The 19,720-nt window shown below is 38.5% G+C and overlaps 1 protein-coding gene and 1 long non-coding RNA gene across 14 annotated transcripts in view; one reads left to right on the top strand and one right to left on the bottom strand.

Moving 5' to 3' along the window:
• Positions 1 to 19,720, bottom strand: part of LOC120414208 (collagen alpha-1(XVIII) chain) — a 622,129-nt gene that overhangs the window by 523,138 nt on the left and 79,271 nt on the right. The window lies entirely within an intron of this gene.
• LOC128093495 (uncharacterized) lies at positions 4,914 to 7,662 on the top strand. Its single transcript, XR_008212531.1, has 3 exons — positions 4,914 to 6,341; positions 6,402 to 6,531; positions 6,656 to 7,662. It is a non-coding gene; the product is annotated as an uncharacterized LOC128093495 (long non-coding RNA).

Below are 19,720 nucleotides of genomic sequence, written 5' to 3'. Positions count from 1 at the left end.
TGATTTCCACGGCACGTGGGGTTTGGGGGACGATATTAAATTTTAAGATGTGCTTCTGGAAACTTGTGCTATCGTGTTCCGAGATGGTGAAGCCAATTTCGGTTGCTGCTACCCCGTTAGAGGAAAATTTATCAACGAAGTTGTTGACTTTGCTGGTGTCAGTTGTGGTGAAGGTGAAAGACTTTTCAATGAGTTGATTAAGGTTTGATTGGGCTGAAATTAGTTACTGGAAAATTGACCGCAAATTCTGTTATTACCCCTGTGAAATATCTGGAATTCCAACAAAATATTCAATTAAATTACTCGTCAATTTGTCAACTTGTTATCAGTCGCTCAACTGCCAAATTTATACAAATTTCGATGGCGCCAACCAAAACTTGACACCCAGCACACGAACCGTCATCATCATCATTAGAGCTGGCACCGCACTCGCGTAATCGTGCAACATCCATAAATTAATAAACTGACAAAGTTCAAAATGAGACAACTGACAAGTGAACGGGACCAGCAAAAAACAAGCTCATGACAAGTGTGCAAACAGCACACAAACAAAAAAAAAGAAGCCCAGAAATGAAACACGACAACTGGCATCAACCCCGGAAAAGAGTGGGACTGGAACTGTTGCACACCAACTGAGTCGAGTTTTTGATGATGTCGCCAGGGTGATCCGATTTGATGGCAAAAGCCGGCTGGCAGTCGAAAGAGTATTGCATTTCATGCATCCTTTGCCGACCTGTAACGAGCGGCAGCTTCCAGCTCTGACTAGAGATGGTCGGATTCAGAGAACTAAACTACTGTCAATATTTTTGTTCTCTTTGGAATGTTGAGGGGAGCTCGCTGCTATGGTTAATCCTGACCAAATGCCCTACCTTACTAACAACTTTTCAGGCTATTAACATTCCCGTCCCTTAAAATCGAGATCTACAAACTGACATGGCGGGCGCCGTTGATGGCGAATGACTGCGATGGTCAAAACAATATTTTGTGCAAGCTTGCTGATTTCGTTTTCAAATAAAAGACCCCACCATCTCTACAGTCATCAACCTGAGCGATGCTGAGCAGGAGGCCGAGGGGGCAGGATTATAAGGAGAGCGAATTAAGAGTGAGAGCTCACCCAAACTGACACCCCGATCTAATCTGCGTGCGTTGAAGCAAATCCGCTCATTAACCCGCTTATGTTAGGTTGTGTGACCCCCCCCCCCCCTCCAATTCGCTCCATGTGGGGCAGCACTCTGTCGGTGGAGTTTGCATGTACACACACAGATTAGGACGACGATGGATGGGAAGTCGTTTATAGCTGGCCCGACTAAAACCCACGTTGGCGGGATGGAAACATTTTGCATGCGAAACTGGGGTGGGCTTCGGTGGAACTTGGCAATTGGCAGTTTTAAACTAGATTAGTACAGTTTTGTCTGGCCGGGAGGTCATTAAAACTTGCTCCTAGTGTTTGTGTGTGGAGGGTTTTAGAGAGGAGTTGACTAATTGCTGTATGTTTGCTAATTGACTACAAAACTCATAACTTGGTATGAATTCCACGAAAAAAAAAAAGGTGAATTACTTTTCGCAGAAACTTTTGGTATGTTTTTGGTATGTCATGGTAACAAGAATTCTGATTAATTAAAACTATTAAAAAACATTGCTGGTGCATTCAAAACATGCTGCTCAATTTTGGACGGGCAACCAGAGTCAAAATCCAAAAAAATCTTCACATAACGAACATTAAAAATCATAATCATGAGCATGAGCATGGTTGAATGCCAATGAGATGCTACTCCGTTATTGACAGATCAGTTAATCAATGAATTAAAAAGAATCAGTGGGAGCCAACTATCCGTTCACTGTTTAACCCCTGAAGATCCCGACTTAATTAGTCAATACCGGCTCCCTCCCAAGAAGCCTACAGTTCAACTAAAGGATGGAATGTTAGTCCGATAATTGAAGTTGCAGACTCATTAAGCACATCATTTTTCACTATAATCCTGCAGGGCAAGCACGCTGCCCGCCAACCTCCTGTGGCCGAATGGTTACGGGTTTCGCCTCATAAGCGGAAAGTCATGGGTTCTTCTCAGCGGCAGCAGCAACCGGAGGAGTATAAAACGGTTGCTTCACGTGCTCTTCTAGCATGTGATCAATCTTGGGATATTCCTTTGCGCCTCTTCCCAAAATACTTTCCTCGTGTCTTCGCGTGTAAATAATGCCCAGCCGATCGGTATTGCACTGTAGTCCAGTCGCTTTGTCCAGATCAGAGCAAAGGGAACACCGCAAAAGTAGCACCGCAAAAAGACAATTGTCTTTACAAGACCCCGCGCGGCAAATAATAGCTGCTGGGAAGAGCTTGAAAAATGACACGAAAAAATTGTCACCGCGGTTCTAGCGATACATAGCGCACAAGGCACAAGGAAAGGAGTTTACAGCATCTGGATGGAACAGCACTTTCCCTCTCAATAGGGACTGTGTTATAGATCTGCAAATGCTTAATAACAGTAAAAATGGGTAACACGATACAATAGTCCTTGTAATCAGGATTCCGTGACTTAATACTCAAACAGAAAAAAAGCACGCTGCCCCACCGTCCACACTCGACTCATAATTTTTAATATAGGTGATTTTTGAAAATCTAATTTATTAACTTTAAAATTTCGAAAAATAGTTTCCGAGACAACGTGAGTTGAAAAATTGAGGCTAATTAGATGACGCTGAGAAAAATATTTTTTTCTTAAAATTTAAACTTTAGGAGGTTGAATATCAGCAACCAGCAGTTCAAACAACACATTTTACAAAGAATATTATTTGCGAGGGGGGCTTTTCCTTCAAAATGTACTTTGAAATTACAAAAAAAAGAATAATCCGAAATAGTACCCTAAAAATGGATTTCCACTAACTATCCCTCATCTACAAGCTTACATGACGAATTCCCCTCTCGGCAAATTTCCCCTCTTTTTGGAGCACGCTGGTTGGTCTCGTGGCGCAGGGGTAGCGGCTTCGGCTGCCGATCCCGATGATGCTATGAGACGCGGGTTCGATTCCCGCCTTATCCTCTGAGCTTCTATCGGATGGTGAAGTAAAACGTCGGTCCCGGTTTCTCCTGTCTCGTCAGAGGCGCTGGAGCAGAAATCCCACGTTAGAGGAAGGCCATGCCCCGGGGGGCGTAGTGCCAATAGTTTCGTTTGGTTGGTTGAACAAACGTTTCCCAATCAGTCAACCGAGAGACGTGAGATTGATGTATCTAAAATCACCCCCACTCCACCTCATAATTTTCGGATCGTCGACGTGCAAAAAGCGAATAAGGAGGTATGGGAGAATGGGTGCAAAGAGGCGGGGTAAACGTCTCCAACCTAAACCAACAAAACGCGGCTCGGTCAGTCCCGATAGTTCATTCTTTTGCTGGACGTCGACGAGAACACATCAGGAGCAGATGGCCTGGAGGCAAGGACCAGTCAAGACATGCCAGCCGGCATGAGCGGGAGTCGATCATTGGAACTGGCCACCACCTGGAGTGGCCGGAGTCCCCGGGAGAGATCCGATAGGGGGACATTTGCCGAACCATAAGAGTTGGGGCAATATGGGTATCAACATTTATGGTTTTTGATACTGGACATGAAAAGTTGCATTAGGCCATTATCTGAAGTTAAGCAGTTGAAATAAATCGCTAATTTCAGGCAGGAAGTAGTATATCAATAACTGTGATGCATTTTTTTTGCACTACGAAAATATGTTTCTGGAAATTTAGAAAAAACTATTTCGTAATCAATTAGAGCCCTGAAAAGGGCAGTTTTAATGTTTGCTGTTGAAATTTACTTTGCTGTTGACCAAATTTGACATAATTGGATGCTTCCAGTTGCAAAAGATCCAGATATGTCTATAACCGTCAGATGGGGGACAAATATGGTTCATTTTCACCGGAGATATTCAGGATTCCGTTGAGGTACTTCAGTCCTCCTGTATGGGTTTTTGGTCAATATAACAAAAAGTTTTCCATGGAGGATGAAGAAGAAGTGAAATCGGGTAGTGTTTGTTTCTACGGGGCGCAAATATTTTCTTCAAATTTGAGTTGTTTTTTGAGATAAGAATACCCTAAAAGTGGCTCAAAGTTTTAATTACGTTGTGTTTTTACCCGGTGCGATGCGGATTTTGAGATATTTGATCTCTTTTTCTAGTTATTTGTGCGAAAAGTTTTGCAAATCCCGTATTTAATTTGCTCAAGCTCAAGCGGGCGCGTTGCGAAAAAGATTAGTTTTGCATCATTTCTCGGATGAGTTTTCAAAAAGCCGTAAGAGCCACCGTGACCTCCGATACTAATTTTTGTTTTTCTCCAAATTGAAACAAAATTTTCTTAATTTTTAGTTTGGGGCTCTTGAAGGACGTGTATTTGAACAATCTCAAGCATTTTTGAAATTGGTTTTTCGTAAGAAGGTTGAATACCGATGCAAAAAGGGCTTCATTTACCAATGGCTCTTACGGCTTTTTGAAAACTCATCCGAGATTTGTGCTCGTGACGGTTGCAACTTGCATGCAAGTAGCGAATCTTCACAGTCACCATTTCCCGCAGGGATCGTCTGATGCCCCAACAGTTGGACACTGTCAGATGCTCGAATCGCTTTAGTGGTGTTGGTGGTGATGAATCAGCTGTTGACAGTTGAGAAATTGCTGAATGAGCCTGTGTGGAAGTTCCGATTGGATTAAAAGTTCCGTTATCTAAAATGGCACATATTCGAGATTATCAGAAGTGAAAATAAATTTTGTGATTAATTCACCTTTGGAGTGCTACTGCTAATATAAGTGTGTTAAGAATCGAAGAAAGTTGGGACAGGAAGATTAAAATATTTCAGTTTTGGAGTGCATCATTATTCTATTGTGAAAGCTTTCAAAACGTGTGCTTTGTAGCCACTGTTGAAGGTCAACTGTTTTTAAGGTGAAATTGGAGCACATCCTAAATATGGCCGAAAAGGCTGCCGTCACTTGCCCTTAAATTCCTTTAATGATTTGTTGCGCAACCTTAACCTTTACCATCGAAATAATCACACTTCCAGAAAATTAGCTCTTGCATCAATATTTAACAACCTACCTTTCTCAAAAGTGAACTCTATACTTTCATCTCCATTGGCTATCTAAATTAATGCACATTCTTCCATAATTTTGCTTAAAACTCGAATAAACTCCGAAATAATCGGCTGCACAATTTTTTCCCCAGAGGGGTCTTCTTTTTCTTCCTGTGTCTTCCAAATTTTGCCGCTTCTTCTTCACAAACTTGGTCACTACATTATTTCCATAAATTTCTAATGTTCCCCTGGTCGGACAGGCTTCAAACGATTTCACTCAACTTAATTTGTTCAAATCTTCCGGAACACAACTTTTGAACCGACGAAATCAAAAATTTTCGATCACAATCTGCCGATTTTCACTGAACCCGAGCAACCGATTGAAAAAAGTGTTCTTTTCGCCGCCTCTGTACGTACACACCAAACTTTCTTAGTATGTGTAAATCCATCATTTCTAAATGAACATTTCAAAAAAACGTACTGAAACACAGCCTCTTTCACCGAAATAAATCAGAACAAGCCCTATCCAAACATTTATCAAAGAAGATGTAGAAAGTGTTGCCAGTCAAATGTACGAGATAAAACAAAACGAATTTAATATTAGTAAAAATATACTTGTTGTTTTCGTATTTAATGAAAAAGGAACTTATCAACTAACTTTGCAAGAAAACACAATTTTGGTTAGCAAAAAGGAGCATCTGAAACGAAAAAAAAATCCGACAGTTGTATTTTAGCCACACTCTAACTAGCATCACTGGCACTGCCACCGCTGTCTTGTCATGCGGCTGAGGTTAGAAAACAAAAACAAAACATTCGTTAGCAAAACAAACCAGCTGCAGGGGAATTAAAACCTGCAACCGTGTCCGCTTTGGTATTTTCAAGCAGAGCAAGTCCCCGAAAAGTGTTCCGTCGTCAAGCGGCCAAGTGGCGTAGTCTTTTGTGGATATTCCGTGGGAATCCCGACAAAGGACCCGAAGAACTCCAACCAAGCTGACCCTACCCGTCGGACGATGACAATTTGGAGATGATCGCCCGACTCTACGAAACAGTCGAAAGACCCGCCTGTTGGGATGCACTTCCGGCGCCCTCTCCGAATTTTGAATTGCTGGACCACTGTCGGAGCGAATTCCCTTTTGGAGTCCAAACGATTTGAACGCGTTGGTTCCGGCGCTGCTGTTGAAGTTCAGCCAACTCAGCCATTGGGCATGGATTTTACAATCTGGATTGGAACTGCTTTGTGGCCTGAGTCGAACTGGTCCACATGGGTCCGGTGGTGCAACAGGCTGTTACGGAACATTTTCGGTTGATTTTCAAGAGATTGCGAAAGAGGTTCGAGATTAATGCAAACTTTTATAATTTCAGGCTGAAAAAGGTCAGTTCTTTGTGGACAAAATCATGGCGACATGGGACCACCTTTGGGCCGTACTTTTGGTTAGCATCAGCCGGAGCGTTTAATCGGTTTGCCAGTGAAGTGCTCTTGGGAAGTACGACCGTATCGGAGCGTTTATGAGAACAAGCAAACTCTGGCAGGTTGAGGAAGTTGCGGAATGGCGGAATTTATTCGTGGTACAATATGAAAACGTTCCACGACCTGAACAAAGGACAAGGACAAGGAGATTTTTGCGGAATTTTTGGCGGATCCTGTCGAACGAAAGTTTCGTCGGTTCAAGTCGCTTCCGGCACCGTGAATCCGGTTTACCTTTCGGTGTGAGCCCAGAAAAGTGGCTGCTGAAACAGAGCGATCGCAAAGAGCTAACCCCGCTTAGGATCGTCGACGAGTTTGAGTGGTTCTGCTTTTTGGACGATCGATGTGGACATTTTCGGGCGACGGTCGAGTACATGGAGAAAATCAGGGTGATTAAACACAACACCGGCCGATTCTTCGTGCAGACTTGCACGTCTGTAAAATCCCGGCCTTCCGACGAGAACAAGTCGAGGAAAATACACAATAAAATATAATTGCAACTGCCAAATAAAAACTTTATTAAATTTTAACAATGCGCCTCCCGGGGCTGGCCTCAGATGATTTTCTAGAGCAATTGCGGGCCGAATTATATCGCTCAGCGAAAGTTGTGCCCGCAGACCGTGAGCTAGGTAGTCGTAGGTACCGTCAACTGGGGCGAATCGGGACACATGAGGCGAATTGGGGCAGAAGTTTTAACCATGTTGGAGCACAATATTTTGATTCAACAGATTAAGTCCACCAAAATGTGTAGATCCATTTCAAAATGTGAAACCTTGAAGTGCTCTAAACACTACTGTCCCTATTCAGACTGTAGTCCCGATTTGCCACAGATGACGGTACCTCTCCTTAAGAATAGAACATGATTCCATTTTAAAGTTAGGATTTTTGATTGCAGGGTATTATTTTTTATGATACAATTTTGCAACGCAATGTGAATTTTCTTTTTTTTTTTTAAATCAATGTTTACATTTTCCATCTAACAAAACAAAAATATTGTGTTTGATAAACATTCCGTAAGCACACAAACACTAACACGGTGTGTGTTGGTATTTGTGATAGTCTTACCAACACAAGTATACTGATAATGATTAATGATTTCAATGATTATTATGAAGAAGAAGAAAAATAAGAAGAAGCCCAAATCGGATTTGAAGGCATTTCACCTTAATGCAGCTGCATATGACAGAGATTGAGTTACACGACAGCGAGTGAGACACCACGACAACAAGTCGTTGGACCTGTCACTATGATCATCAGGACTTCAGCTGAAATTTGGTGAGATCTTTCCAAAATAAACGAATAAAAATATCTGCCTGCTAAATACGCGCTGATTTCTCGTCCACGGATAAGAAATCGGAAGTTCTAAATAACGTTTGAATCCGATTGACGCAAACGTTCTTTAGGACGGGGCTTGTCGATTCAAGCTGAAGTACCTCGCGCACGGCTAGCCTGCGTAGAAATGGGTCACCGAAGCTCGGCAGAGCTAACACCCACCAAATGCCTTTGCTGGTTATTTGCATGTAGAGAATATTAATCTAAAATACATGGAAACAACTCAATTTGTAAGAAGAGACCGTGTGGTCCCGTTTGGTTGGTTGCACACACACACACACACAATACAACAAAAAGTTTTCCAGAAAAAAAGCTGGATATGATGCAAAACTTCAAGGCATCATCCTAATACATCATCCTGCAGAAATAATTGACACTACGGGGCACCGGAGCCGGTTCCAATTAGCCACCAATCGACATCAGCTCAGTGCACCGTTTCCGGTTGTCACCTGTTCCGGTGTTCAAAGGTTTTGATCATGTTATTTATCTATGCTGGATGATGTACTATGATGACGCCATGAAGTTTTGCATAATTTCCGGCACTGTTCTGGGGAAATCCGTTTGTTATATTGGTTAATAACCCATACAGGAGGGTCATTTACCACTTAATTTTGCAATGTACAGATATTTGAGTTCAATATTTTGACAAAATTCCATCAACAAGTTGTTTAGAATAGTGTCCTACACATGCTGATTCCTTTTGGTAACGATTATCGCATTCCTTGTAAAGTTATGGAAATCGTCATTAATCAATGATTGCCAACTAGGACGTCAATGACTGTGCCACAAAATTATATAAATTTTGAAGCACAATTGATTCAGATCAAAAATTCCTTCAGTGGCTTCAAGAAGGCAACAACCGGCACATGCTGATTTCTTTTGGTGCTAAAATTCGTTAAATTGAATTTAATACAGAATATTTTATAGTGATGATCAATTTTCTTCAAAAATTATCAACGGCTTCACCTTAACTCTTAAACTAATCATTATTTTAGTAATCAGAACAAGTCAGAGATAAAGGAAAATGACACTCTTTTTAGTACATAAATCAAACCTGGGATAGGTCGGACCGACATGTATTTCCCCATTTCTTAGAAGGCTTGATCAGACAAATCTAGTCTCGAAAAATGGTAAGGCTGTCGCGTGCCTCCCCTTCGCCAAAAAATCGTTCTAGATTTGTCCGGGGATCGTTCTAATCTTCTGTAATCCATTTTTTGAATTAGGGGGAGAGGGGGTAATATGCACCCCCGGGGCAAAATGCACCCCCTGCTTTTCTCGGTATTTGGAAGAATTTTCTGGGGAAAAATCATAGAATTTGGAAGCTTAACATTGCTAAACCATGCTGGAAAAATTTGAGCATCGCAATATAAAAACAGCTCAAGTTATTTGCAAAATTTTAAAATGTTGTGTTTTCATCTAATTTTCTTTGTACTTTCATTATGATTTTTGGACAATATAAAAAGCATTTATTGATATTGTAAGTGTTGAGGTAAATAGTTTTTGCCATAATCCTCATTATTCTGTAGATAGATGAGTCCAAAAACATCAAAAAATTCATTTTTAATTAAATTTTCTGCAAAAAGCGTGGTCGGGGCAAAATGCACCGCTGTGAAGCTCCTTAGTAAAAACAGCGGTGTCATCTAGTGGTGACTAGTGAAAACTAATTTTACCCGGTGCATTTTGCCCCATGTTGTGGTGCATTTTGCCCCGTTGTTGTAGTGCATTTTGCCCCAATGTTGCGGTGCATATTGCCCCGCATGGTTGTTTGAAATGAATCAAACATGTTTTTAGAAATATGATATTTTCGAACAATTTTGAGGTTTTTTAAGACTTTTTTCACATGGGGGGATCGAAGTAATCTGGGAGCGTGAACAGACGTATATTTTTTCCGCTGTCATATTTTTGGAATTTGATTTTTTTTAAAACGTTCGATTTCAATTTTTAAACCGGAGTTCCTGTACAATTTTAATGGTGGTAGCGGTTGAGGTAGTGTCAGTGGAATATCAAAACCCAGAAATCAACTTCTCGTTGGCTTGATGCTCTTCATGGGGGTGACGATTACACGAATAAGAAGGCAGGATCAGCAACAGCTGGAGCACTTTATGAAGTGGTCATCATGCTCCTGTTCCAATCTACCAATCCGGCCAGCAGTAGCAGACTAAATGCATCGTGTGGTGAGAAGTACCAACTTGCGGCGTCTTATGCCTTTGCTGCCGATCGAGCTGTACCAGGATTGCTACTGGAAGAACTGAAACCTTGATTGTTGCTGCCCGCTTCTTAACTGTAGTCCTGTTCAAGTCCAGAAGTCTTAGAAGAATTACGATTCAAGTGGCTTTTGATGATAAGTCCAAACCCTGCTGGAGCTGTTGAATCTTGACTTGGTGAGATCTATCCATTTTATCTATCATTATTTGATAGATTATTTTATTCTCTTATTTCATATAATATTCTATTGATCAAATGATGTATCCATATTATCCCATTCCCACCTTCCTTTTCTCCTATCCACATTTCCTCCCCCTCCCCTCCCCCCCACCCTGCCCCTAAATATTATCTGCCAAATTTACACTTACACACCACACCACAACTGTTTCGGAGCGTTTGGTACGGTATGTCCACGCATCCTTCCTCCCCTGATGATTCTATGAAATGTGATCCGTTCACAGAATCTGTCTCTGCGGTTAATACAACGCAGTAGGCCTGGCCGCTTTAATTTTTGCTATACATTTTCGGGGTAACTCGGATGTACTGTAATCATTAATATTGACAAGAAAGGACTTGAGGCGTAATCTTACCACAAGTTCTTCCAGGATGCTTTCTTCGGACTGGCTGCGCTTGTGTTCGATTAGATTAGATTAGATTAGATTTTAAGACTTTTTTCACATGGATGCCGAAGAATAATAGTTGTTTTAGAACATCGAACAAAATTCTTCCACAGTAATGCTGTAACGGTTGAGAAATCACAGTTTTGCCTTAGGGGGTGCATATTACCCCCTCTCCCCCTAATTCATATCCTCCTACTTTTTCATTATTCAGAATTGTTAAATTTTCGTCTGCTAGATTTTTCCAGATTTGAAAACATCTAGCAGAAGTGTTGAAATATACAATATTTTCAAAGAAAGTGACCAAAACTTCTCAAAATATTTGTGTTGGTCTGCAAAGCTGCGTGGAAGATCGAACAATCATAATTCATAGAGGCTGATTCATCACATTTTCCGTTGGAATTGTTAAATCATCTTTTAAGTTCAATTATGTGCACATTTTCCGAAAGAGGGAGAAAATGACGCATAATGGCATCTGCTAAATATTGCAATAATTCATCAAAATTTCTAAGAATTTCATAGAGATTATCGGATATTTATTCAGTAAGGGAAATGTCTCACACACTTTCACAACATATGTGAACCATTTTGTGGTTGAATAAAACACCGAAAAAAACGAAAAAAAACTTCTATCTGACAGCAATTAAGCGCCAAGTTTGCTCATGCCATTAGAATTTATGGGTGTTATAAAGTGCGAGCACACACACAAACATTCTTGTGTGGTGAATATGTTTGCCGAAAATTACCATCGCCAAACACGCGAACACGAGCACGGCTGGAAGCTGTTCAACTTTATTTGCGGCGCTAATTCCCAGAATCCAAGGTTTAAGGCAGCAGACTACACTAGTCCTGCGATAAACCGTCGCGAGGGCTGATTGAAGCCAATGTGGTGAAAACCCGTCGACAGTGTCCGGATGTGGTGATTTGACACAAGTGTGACAGTTGTGTGCGATGTGATATGATTGTGACACTTTGTCAGAGTAATTTAAATCGAGGGATTTTGTATCTTTTTACTGGATTTTAACGAAGAGTGACAGGTCGCGTGTGGTGGAAACTGAGATGAAATGTTTTTTTTTTTGCAATTAAAAGTTTATCAAAATAGCAAATTTGTGAAGATAGCAAAATTGACATTACTTCTGGTAAATGAAAAAAATAGAAATCAAATAAATTATATTTGAAAAAACTCAATGCTCAATTGAATAAAATTCCAATAAACATTTTAAACAAATCACACTGATTTCCCGTTCTAAACTGCCTTTCTCCATTGCATCCAAATGCATTGACTCCAGCTGTGCAATTGCAGCAAGTTGCGTTAGTTGCAACAAGTGCAACCAAAAAGATAACAAAAAAACACACAACTCAACTTGGAAAGATATTTTACTCTCGTGTCGTCGAGCCCTAGTCGCGGTTTGCATATCAATGTTTTATTTTAGTTGTTTTAGTGTTTTTTTCCGCGCGAGATACACGTTTTGCTAATGCCTTTGCTTCATTCAGCTAAGTTTGTGATGTTGTGATTTCTTGTCACAATTTTTGTTTATGTACGGACGTTTCTGCAGATACAGTCAAATTTTTAAAATTTGTAAAATTTGTATGTACCTTTCCATAATTACACAAAATTGGATAAGTTGGCACACTGTTTTGTGATGAAATTAATTAATTTAAGATATTAAGACTTTTTCTTAACAAATTTGAAATATTGTTCAAACAATTTCCAAGATCTCTTAAATCGACTCAAATAAGTTTGACAACTGTGGCAAGCGAACACTGCGACGCAAACGTTCAGTTGCTCCAGCTGAAATACGACACCGTGCGGACACTTTTCTGGATGACTTTTTCTTATTTGCAGTATCAATGCCTCTCTCGAAATGCCGGGGAGACAAATTGGCCATGTTTTTGAGCAGCGAACCGTGCCGGGCGGCATTCCTGCGACGATGTTGAGTGAATGTCTTTGGCCCAGGATAAAGCCAGTTGCAGGAAGAAGTTGACTGCGTTTCGCATCGCAAGGAATAGCTTGAATGGCATAGATGAAATGCTTGAGGAGTTGGTTTTTGCTTTACTTTTATTCAAAATGACGTTTGTTTTCAATAAATTCCATTCTAGTTCACGGGAAAATCCAAGCGATAAAATATGCTGCTATTCCAATGCCAGACGATCAATATTTGGGTCATTCTATCTCTCAAACCGTCACCCACAAGCACGAAGTACTTCAAGATCATGTTTCTCTTGGAAATCCCCCTTCACCGAATTCCTTCACCGCGCACTGCCACAAAGTTTTTGACTAATTCAACCTGCTGCGTCTGTCTTCAACAGTTTAATACTGACTCCCCTACCCAACCACCCGCCGCCGTCATCACGATATCAACTCATATCATATCACACACTCACTGACTGGCTGCCAGCATCCCGTAGCCACCAGAGTAGTCACACAGATAAACATAAACCGAGAGCGAGCCAGCTGATCAAACGACCAAGCAATTAATCTTTGCGACTAGCAGCACACACAGCTAGAGCTGAGCGCACTCACGATGGGGCGGTCGTTCTGCTGTGAAGTTCAAGCGCCTAAAGAGCTGGACCGTTCTGTGGGAAATCGATAGGCATCAATTCTTAAAATAAGACAATTTAATTTTGAAAGAAAATCTTTAACTGCAGGAATCAAAATGGTTATTTGCTGAAGCTTTTAAATTGTACTCAAAAAATTCGGAAATTAAAGATACCTTTCAATTTATTTAATTTTTAAGGCCAGTGCAAATATTTTTCAAAGTTTTTGTCCCTCAGCTCTGGCCGGGGTTGAGGGGGGAGTGGGGGGCAAAAAAATATAAAAATTGAAATAACAAGCCATATTCTTAACATTTGAATTCAAAAAGTATATCAAAATGCATTTTACTCTAGTTCATTTTAGCTAAATATCGAAAATTTTAAAAAATAAAAAAACATTTTTAAATCAACTTAAACATGCTAAAAATGATTCTAAATGCAGGGGAATGCATTTTCAATTGATATCAGCTGAGTTTACTTAAATTTCCTTTTAAATTTTGAAGTTTTTGAAAAAAAATTGACAAAATTTCTCAGGCCAATCCTAAAAAGAAGAGGTAGGGGGGTGGGCGGTGTGACGAGATGACACTGAGAAAAACTAATTTTTCACAAAATCAAAACTTCGAAATTGACGTTCCGAGAAAAATGCGTTTTAATGTTTGACCTTGAAAACAAAACCAAGAGCACGCAATGTAAACAATAACAAACACGATTTGTGTGAAAGACCATTCAGTGAATTGTTCAGAAGTTGGTTTGAATTTGGTTTCCGGAGTCCCGAGTTACAATTAATCATGTTTACTGTGATCGGGCTAGTACGTGTGTCAAACATGTTCTGACTTAACGTGCTTAACTTAATTTGGCCCAAAATCTACGTGGGGCAAGATAGCACGATCACGACAAACTAGTCGTCTGATGAATTAGGTAAAAAAAATGTTTGTTTCTAAAAAAAAATCATTCTTTTAACTTGAAAACAATGCCCTTTATAAAAAATGTGTACAGTCATTTTCGATTACAAATTTGATTTTGATCCTAAAATTGATTTTTGAAATTTTGTTTGGCATTGCTTTACATTTTTTTTTTCTAAAATGTTGTTTTTTTAATCATTGTCTTTTGTTTTTAAATTACACCATCTTTAATTCTTGATTTTTTTAAATTCACTAAAACATATGATAATGCAAAATTTGAAAAATGCGTATTTTCGGAATTCAAATAAAAAAAGACTAACAGTTTTTTTCTCCCGTGTATCTTTTATTTCGGAAAAAAATTATCATAATCTATAACTTTGCTGAAGACACGAAATTGATCAGAGAACCCCTTCTCAGGATTTTGATTTTCGAATAAGGCCGTTGCAAATATTTTTCAAAGTTGCTTGCTTTTTCGCGAAATTTGCTGATTCTCTCAACGAAGTTTATTTTATACTCGGCCACTATTGCCAGTACCAACCACTAGTGTCTTCCTTTTAACTACAAGGAATTCTCTGCCTTGGGCTCCTAAGTGTTTGGGTACGGCACCGGATACCCATATTTCCACTTTAAAAAATATAAATAAATAAAATAAATCGAAAATTTTTAAAGCATCAAAAGATTTTTTTTACTGAACTCAAACATTCTAGACATGGTTCTAAACGCAGGGGAATGCATTTTAAATTGATTTCAGATGTTTGCAGTTGAATTTCCATTTCGAAATTTTGATGTTTTTTGAAAACATATTTTTTTTGCCCCCTGATTTTGTGGCTAGACTTTGAAGGGGGGGGGGGGGGGGAACAAAGACTTTAAATAACATTTGTGCCAGCCTAATTGAATGTTAACCTAAGTGAAGAATATAAGAATCCTTCAAATCTTATACAAAATAATCGAAATCACCTAATTATTACAAAATTTGAATGGTAGAATGATTACAGAATTTGATTGTAGTAAGCTCTTAAAAAGGTTTTAAAATTCTAAAATAAAAATATAAAAACTGTAAATCGCTATTTGGACCAAAAGTCAGCAAAATATGATTTTGTTTTCTGAGCTGGGCTTTATCAAAATTATTTTGAGGATGTGGTTACAAAGCATACTTTTGCTTCTTGAGTATTCAAATTTTTTTTTGAGGAAGAAAACCAAAAATTTTTTCAAAGCTTGAAACGTTTTTCAAAATATCGAAAAATAATTCATTTATGTAGGAAAAATCTTGTTTCTTTATTTATTTGAATTCAGTAAATTTTAATAAATAAAAATACATTTGTCTTAACATACTTTATTTTTAAGTGCACGAATTTATCATTCAATGTTTTATTATTTTATCAAACAAAGTTTTGCAACGCCTTTAAATCAGTTGTACGAATTTCACTCTAAATTGAAATGTCACCTAACTAAAAAAAAAACAAAAAAAATATAAAAGATTTTTATGACCTAACTATTACGTTAAAAACTGGTGACGAAAAGTAATAGTTTATTGGAGAGCAATTCCAGCTCAAATCGGGGTTTTTTTTTTGAACTTATGTACCCGACCCTCTCCGATTTCAACGAAACTTTGTAGACATGTTAAGCCATTTTTGTGTATATGGAGCCAATTGTACCCGAAAATAACATTTGAGAAGGGCGTAAGCCTCTGCATCGTATCAAAAAGTGGTCGAAGACAAACTTGTAGGAAATTCAACGGGCTTTCTGAAAAAAATACACTGAAATAAAAATACACGCCACTTCTATGAGATTTTTAAATTTTTAAGTTTAAAAGTTAAATTTTAAGGTGATGTCACGATTTCTTTCGTTCAAAATTTTTGAGGAAATAGCCTAAGATGTTACAAAAAGACTGACGAAAAATTCAGGATGGTATGTCTCTCCGAAAAAAATAGAAAAATCATTTACTAATACTGTTTTTTTGAAATGACCACCTCAAAAACCACCTCAAAATTTTTAAAAACTGATAATGGGAATCGTTTTCTCAGTCAATTTTACATAAAAGTCTCCATATTGACCATTGTCCTATGTCCAATCCTTGTATTTAAAAACGTAGGTTTTAAAGAAAACCTAGATGTATGGGTATCAAAAGATCGGAAATTTTATGCCCTTTCCGATTCCACATAGGTTGACTTGTGAATCGTGGACCGGTTCGGATGCCGGCGGATTTTCCTACGACGTAATTCCGGGTTGGTACGAAATTCCAACGAAAAATCTATTCTATCGATATAAATACCCCCAAAACGGTGTTATACCCACTCCAAAATGTTTATTTAGCAATTCTATGGTAATATATTGACATTTATTTGAATTAAAAGTTTACAAAATTAAGTTTAGATAAGTTTTATATAGAATTTCCAGAGTTATATAAACTTTTATACTAAGTAGATAGTAAACTTTATATTCAATCCAAATTATTTTTTAATCAGTCAAGGATGCCTATTTGGAGTTGGGAGACTGGATTTATGGTGATTTGTCAACAAATAACATTATTTATGTTAATTTTTCGAAAGGTGTACAAACTTTTTTTGCACCTTTTTTTATTTTCGTAATAGTATTTGTTATATAACTTTTTATAGAAATCATCTTTTCATGAGCTTTTTGTAGCAAAATGTTTGGCATGAGTTTCTGAACAAAACGTAGTACTAGGTTCCTGTCAAACTTTAAATTTTTAACATGTTTCATCACAAAATGTGCATAGTGCCCAAGGGGTGTAAATACTTTTTTTACATACTGTAGGTTTTTTGGTGGTTTTTGGCAATTTCTATAAGACAGACTTGATTTTTCAGTCTCGTAAATATTTTTACCGGAAAGCTCGTCCAATTTCTCATAAGTTTGCTTTTGACAGCATTTCAATTGGATGTATGGGCTTACAGATATAAGCTAAATTACATTGCTTATAACTTAAAATAGATTTTTTTTCAGTGTAGCTAAAACCTGGATAGAAAATAAGCTTAAGTAAATACTAAAACGAGTCAAATTAAAAAGCTGTCCAAGGCAAACTTATGAGAAATTGGACGAGCTTTCCGGTAAAAATATTTACGAGACTGAAAAATCAAGTCTGTCATATAGAAATTGCCAAAAGCTACCAAAAAAGGTTTTTTTAAACATTTTTATTTTTAAAACCGCTGTATAAGGTTCCTCCATCGTTCCTCCTGAAAGCAATTTAAAAATATTTAAGTTTTTATTCAATTGGGCATAATTACATGCATACAAAATGCTTAAAATGGGTTGCTTACGTTGATGCCATAACATTTAGATTAGACTAACAAAGGTGAAGTGCTGCCACATAATGAGTAGAATTTGAGACAAATGATCTCTAAATGCGACGAAGTTGACTTTATAGCTGACGGCCACCGTTGCTAGTACCAACCACTAGTGTCTTCCTTTTTATCTACAAGGACTTCGCCGCCCTGGGCTCCTAAGTGTATGAAAGTATGGCACGGAGCGACGGCGCCGAATACCCATATTTACACAAAGAATTTTAGAGCGCCCGCCGTGGGATTCGAATCGGCGACCTCTGGATTGTGAGTCCAGTGCGCGGTCCGATTGATCCACACGGGCGGGACAAAGCATTTTGATCTCTAAATGCACTGCGGTGTAAAATCTGGCCTATGTCATCAGCCGGACCTTTTACAATTTTCACCTTTTTTATCTACACACAACCCCCCCCCCCCCCCCCCAAAATTTGCTCAGAAAAATGATTCTAAGTCGGTATGAAGGTGTATCTAGGACCAGGGGTGTGCTTATGGGTAGATTTGAGTAGATGACATCTACTTAGCTGTTTGCTTAAATTTATTTATTTTTTAATTGCACCAAGTTTCACCAATTTCTTGGCTCAATTTTGAAGCGCCCTTTTCTTTTTTTCAAGTCATATGCACTCTTTCTGGAAAGTCAACCAAACATTTCAGTGTTCCAAGGTAGTGCTGTCGCAGTCAGTCGCAAAGTCGCCAAGTCGAGGAGCGATATTTTTAAATTAAGTTTGTCTGAAGGCGCCCCTAGGATTTAAAAAATTGTATTAAAATTCTCAATATGAAAATTTGTCTGAAGGCGCCCCTAGGATTTAAAAAATTGTATTAAAATTCCCAATATGAAAATTTGACTGGAGGCGCCCCCACGACTTAAAAAAATGTATTGAAATTCTCAATATGAAAATTTGACTGGAGGCGCCCCTACGACTTAAAAAAATGTATAGAAATTCTCAATATGAAAATTTGACTGGAGGCGCCCCTACGACTTAAAAAAATGTATAGAAATTCTCAATATGAAAATTTTACTGGAGGCGCCCTCACGACTTAAAAAAATGTATAGAAATTCCCAATATGAAAATTTGACTGGAGGTGCCCCCACGACTTAAAAAAATGTTTTGAAATTCTCAATATGAAAATTTGACTGGAGGCGCCCCTACGACTTAAAAAAATGTATAGAAATTCTCAATATGAAAATTTTACTGGAGGCGCCCTCACGACTTAAAAAAATGTATAGAAATTCCCAATATGAAAATTTGACTGGAGGCGCCCCCACGACTTAAAAAAATGTATTGAAATTCTCAATATGAAAATTTGACTGGAGGCGCCCCTACGACTTAAAAAAATGTATTGAAATTCTGAATATGAAAATTTGACTGGAGGCGCCCTTATGGCTGAAAAAAATTGGACAGGGGTGTGCTTATGGGTAGATTTGAGTAGATGACATCTACTTAGCTGTTTGCTTAAATTTATTTATTTTTTAATTGCACCAAGTTTCACCAATTTCTTGGCTCAATTTTGAAGCGCCCTTTTCTTTTTTTCAAGTCATATGCACTCTTTCTGGAAAGTCAACCAAACATTTCAGTGTTCCAAGGTAGTGCTGTCGCAGTCAGTCGCAAAGTCGCTAAGTCGATGCGCGATCGCTGCGCGATGGTTTGTTTTTTGTTTTATTTAAATTTAGCTTTGTCACTCTTGCGATGCATAAGTTTTTTTTTATTTCACTAAATGATTTTTGGTTGTTGTGCGCACGCAACTATATGTTTCCCCAAGAGCGAGAGAAGCCAACTCGCCCACCAAAATGTATCAAATTTGGACCAATGATTTCAAATGACTTTCTCATATTGAAGGAGTAAGCCTACCCTTCAGGTGAATCGATACTCCGAATTGGTAAAAATGTTGGAGCTCGTTCTAAAAGCACAATCGCATTGATTTATTTTTTATTTGTTTGGAAGTGCGCAAAATTTAATTCGTCATTCATTTGCGTAATGCGTTTTATTTTTTTTTTGGCACGATCATCAATGTTTATGAGAACATTATCATCTTTCATATTGTAAATACGTGCTATTCATCCTTTAACTCTGTGCTTACAGTATTTAACGGTGTAGCATTCTTGAACAACCACTTCGCAGCAACAGCCTCACAGGGCATGCAAACCTTATGCATCGCTTTGTTAACATGTTTCCAACAGATGACTTGTGTAGGCTGACTTACTCTTTTTATCCTCTAACAGAGGATGATTTTTGACGGGTAGAGTTTTTCGGAACATTTACCCCGAAGCTTTGATAAAAAGAACACTTTTGAAAGCAATACCATTAATATTATTTTTTAATTGCTGTTTTAT

Source organism: Culex pipiens, chromosome 3, assembly GCF_016801865.2.
Source record: "Culex pipiens pallens isolate TS chromosome 3, TS_CPP_V2, whole genome shotgun sequence".
NCBI lineage: Eukaryota > Metazoa > Arthropoda > Insecta > Diptera > Culicidae > Culex > Culex pipiens.
Note: the sequence above shows the minus strand (reverse complement) of the source record. Positions and strands in the feature narration are given on the sequence as shown.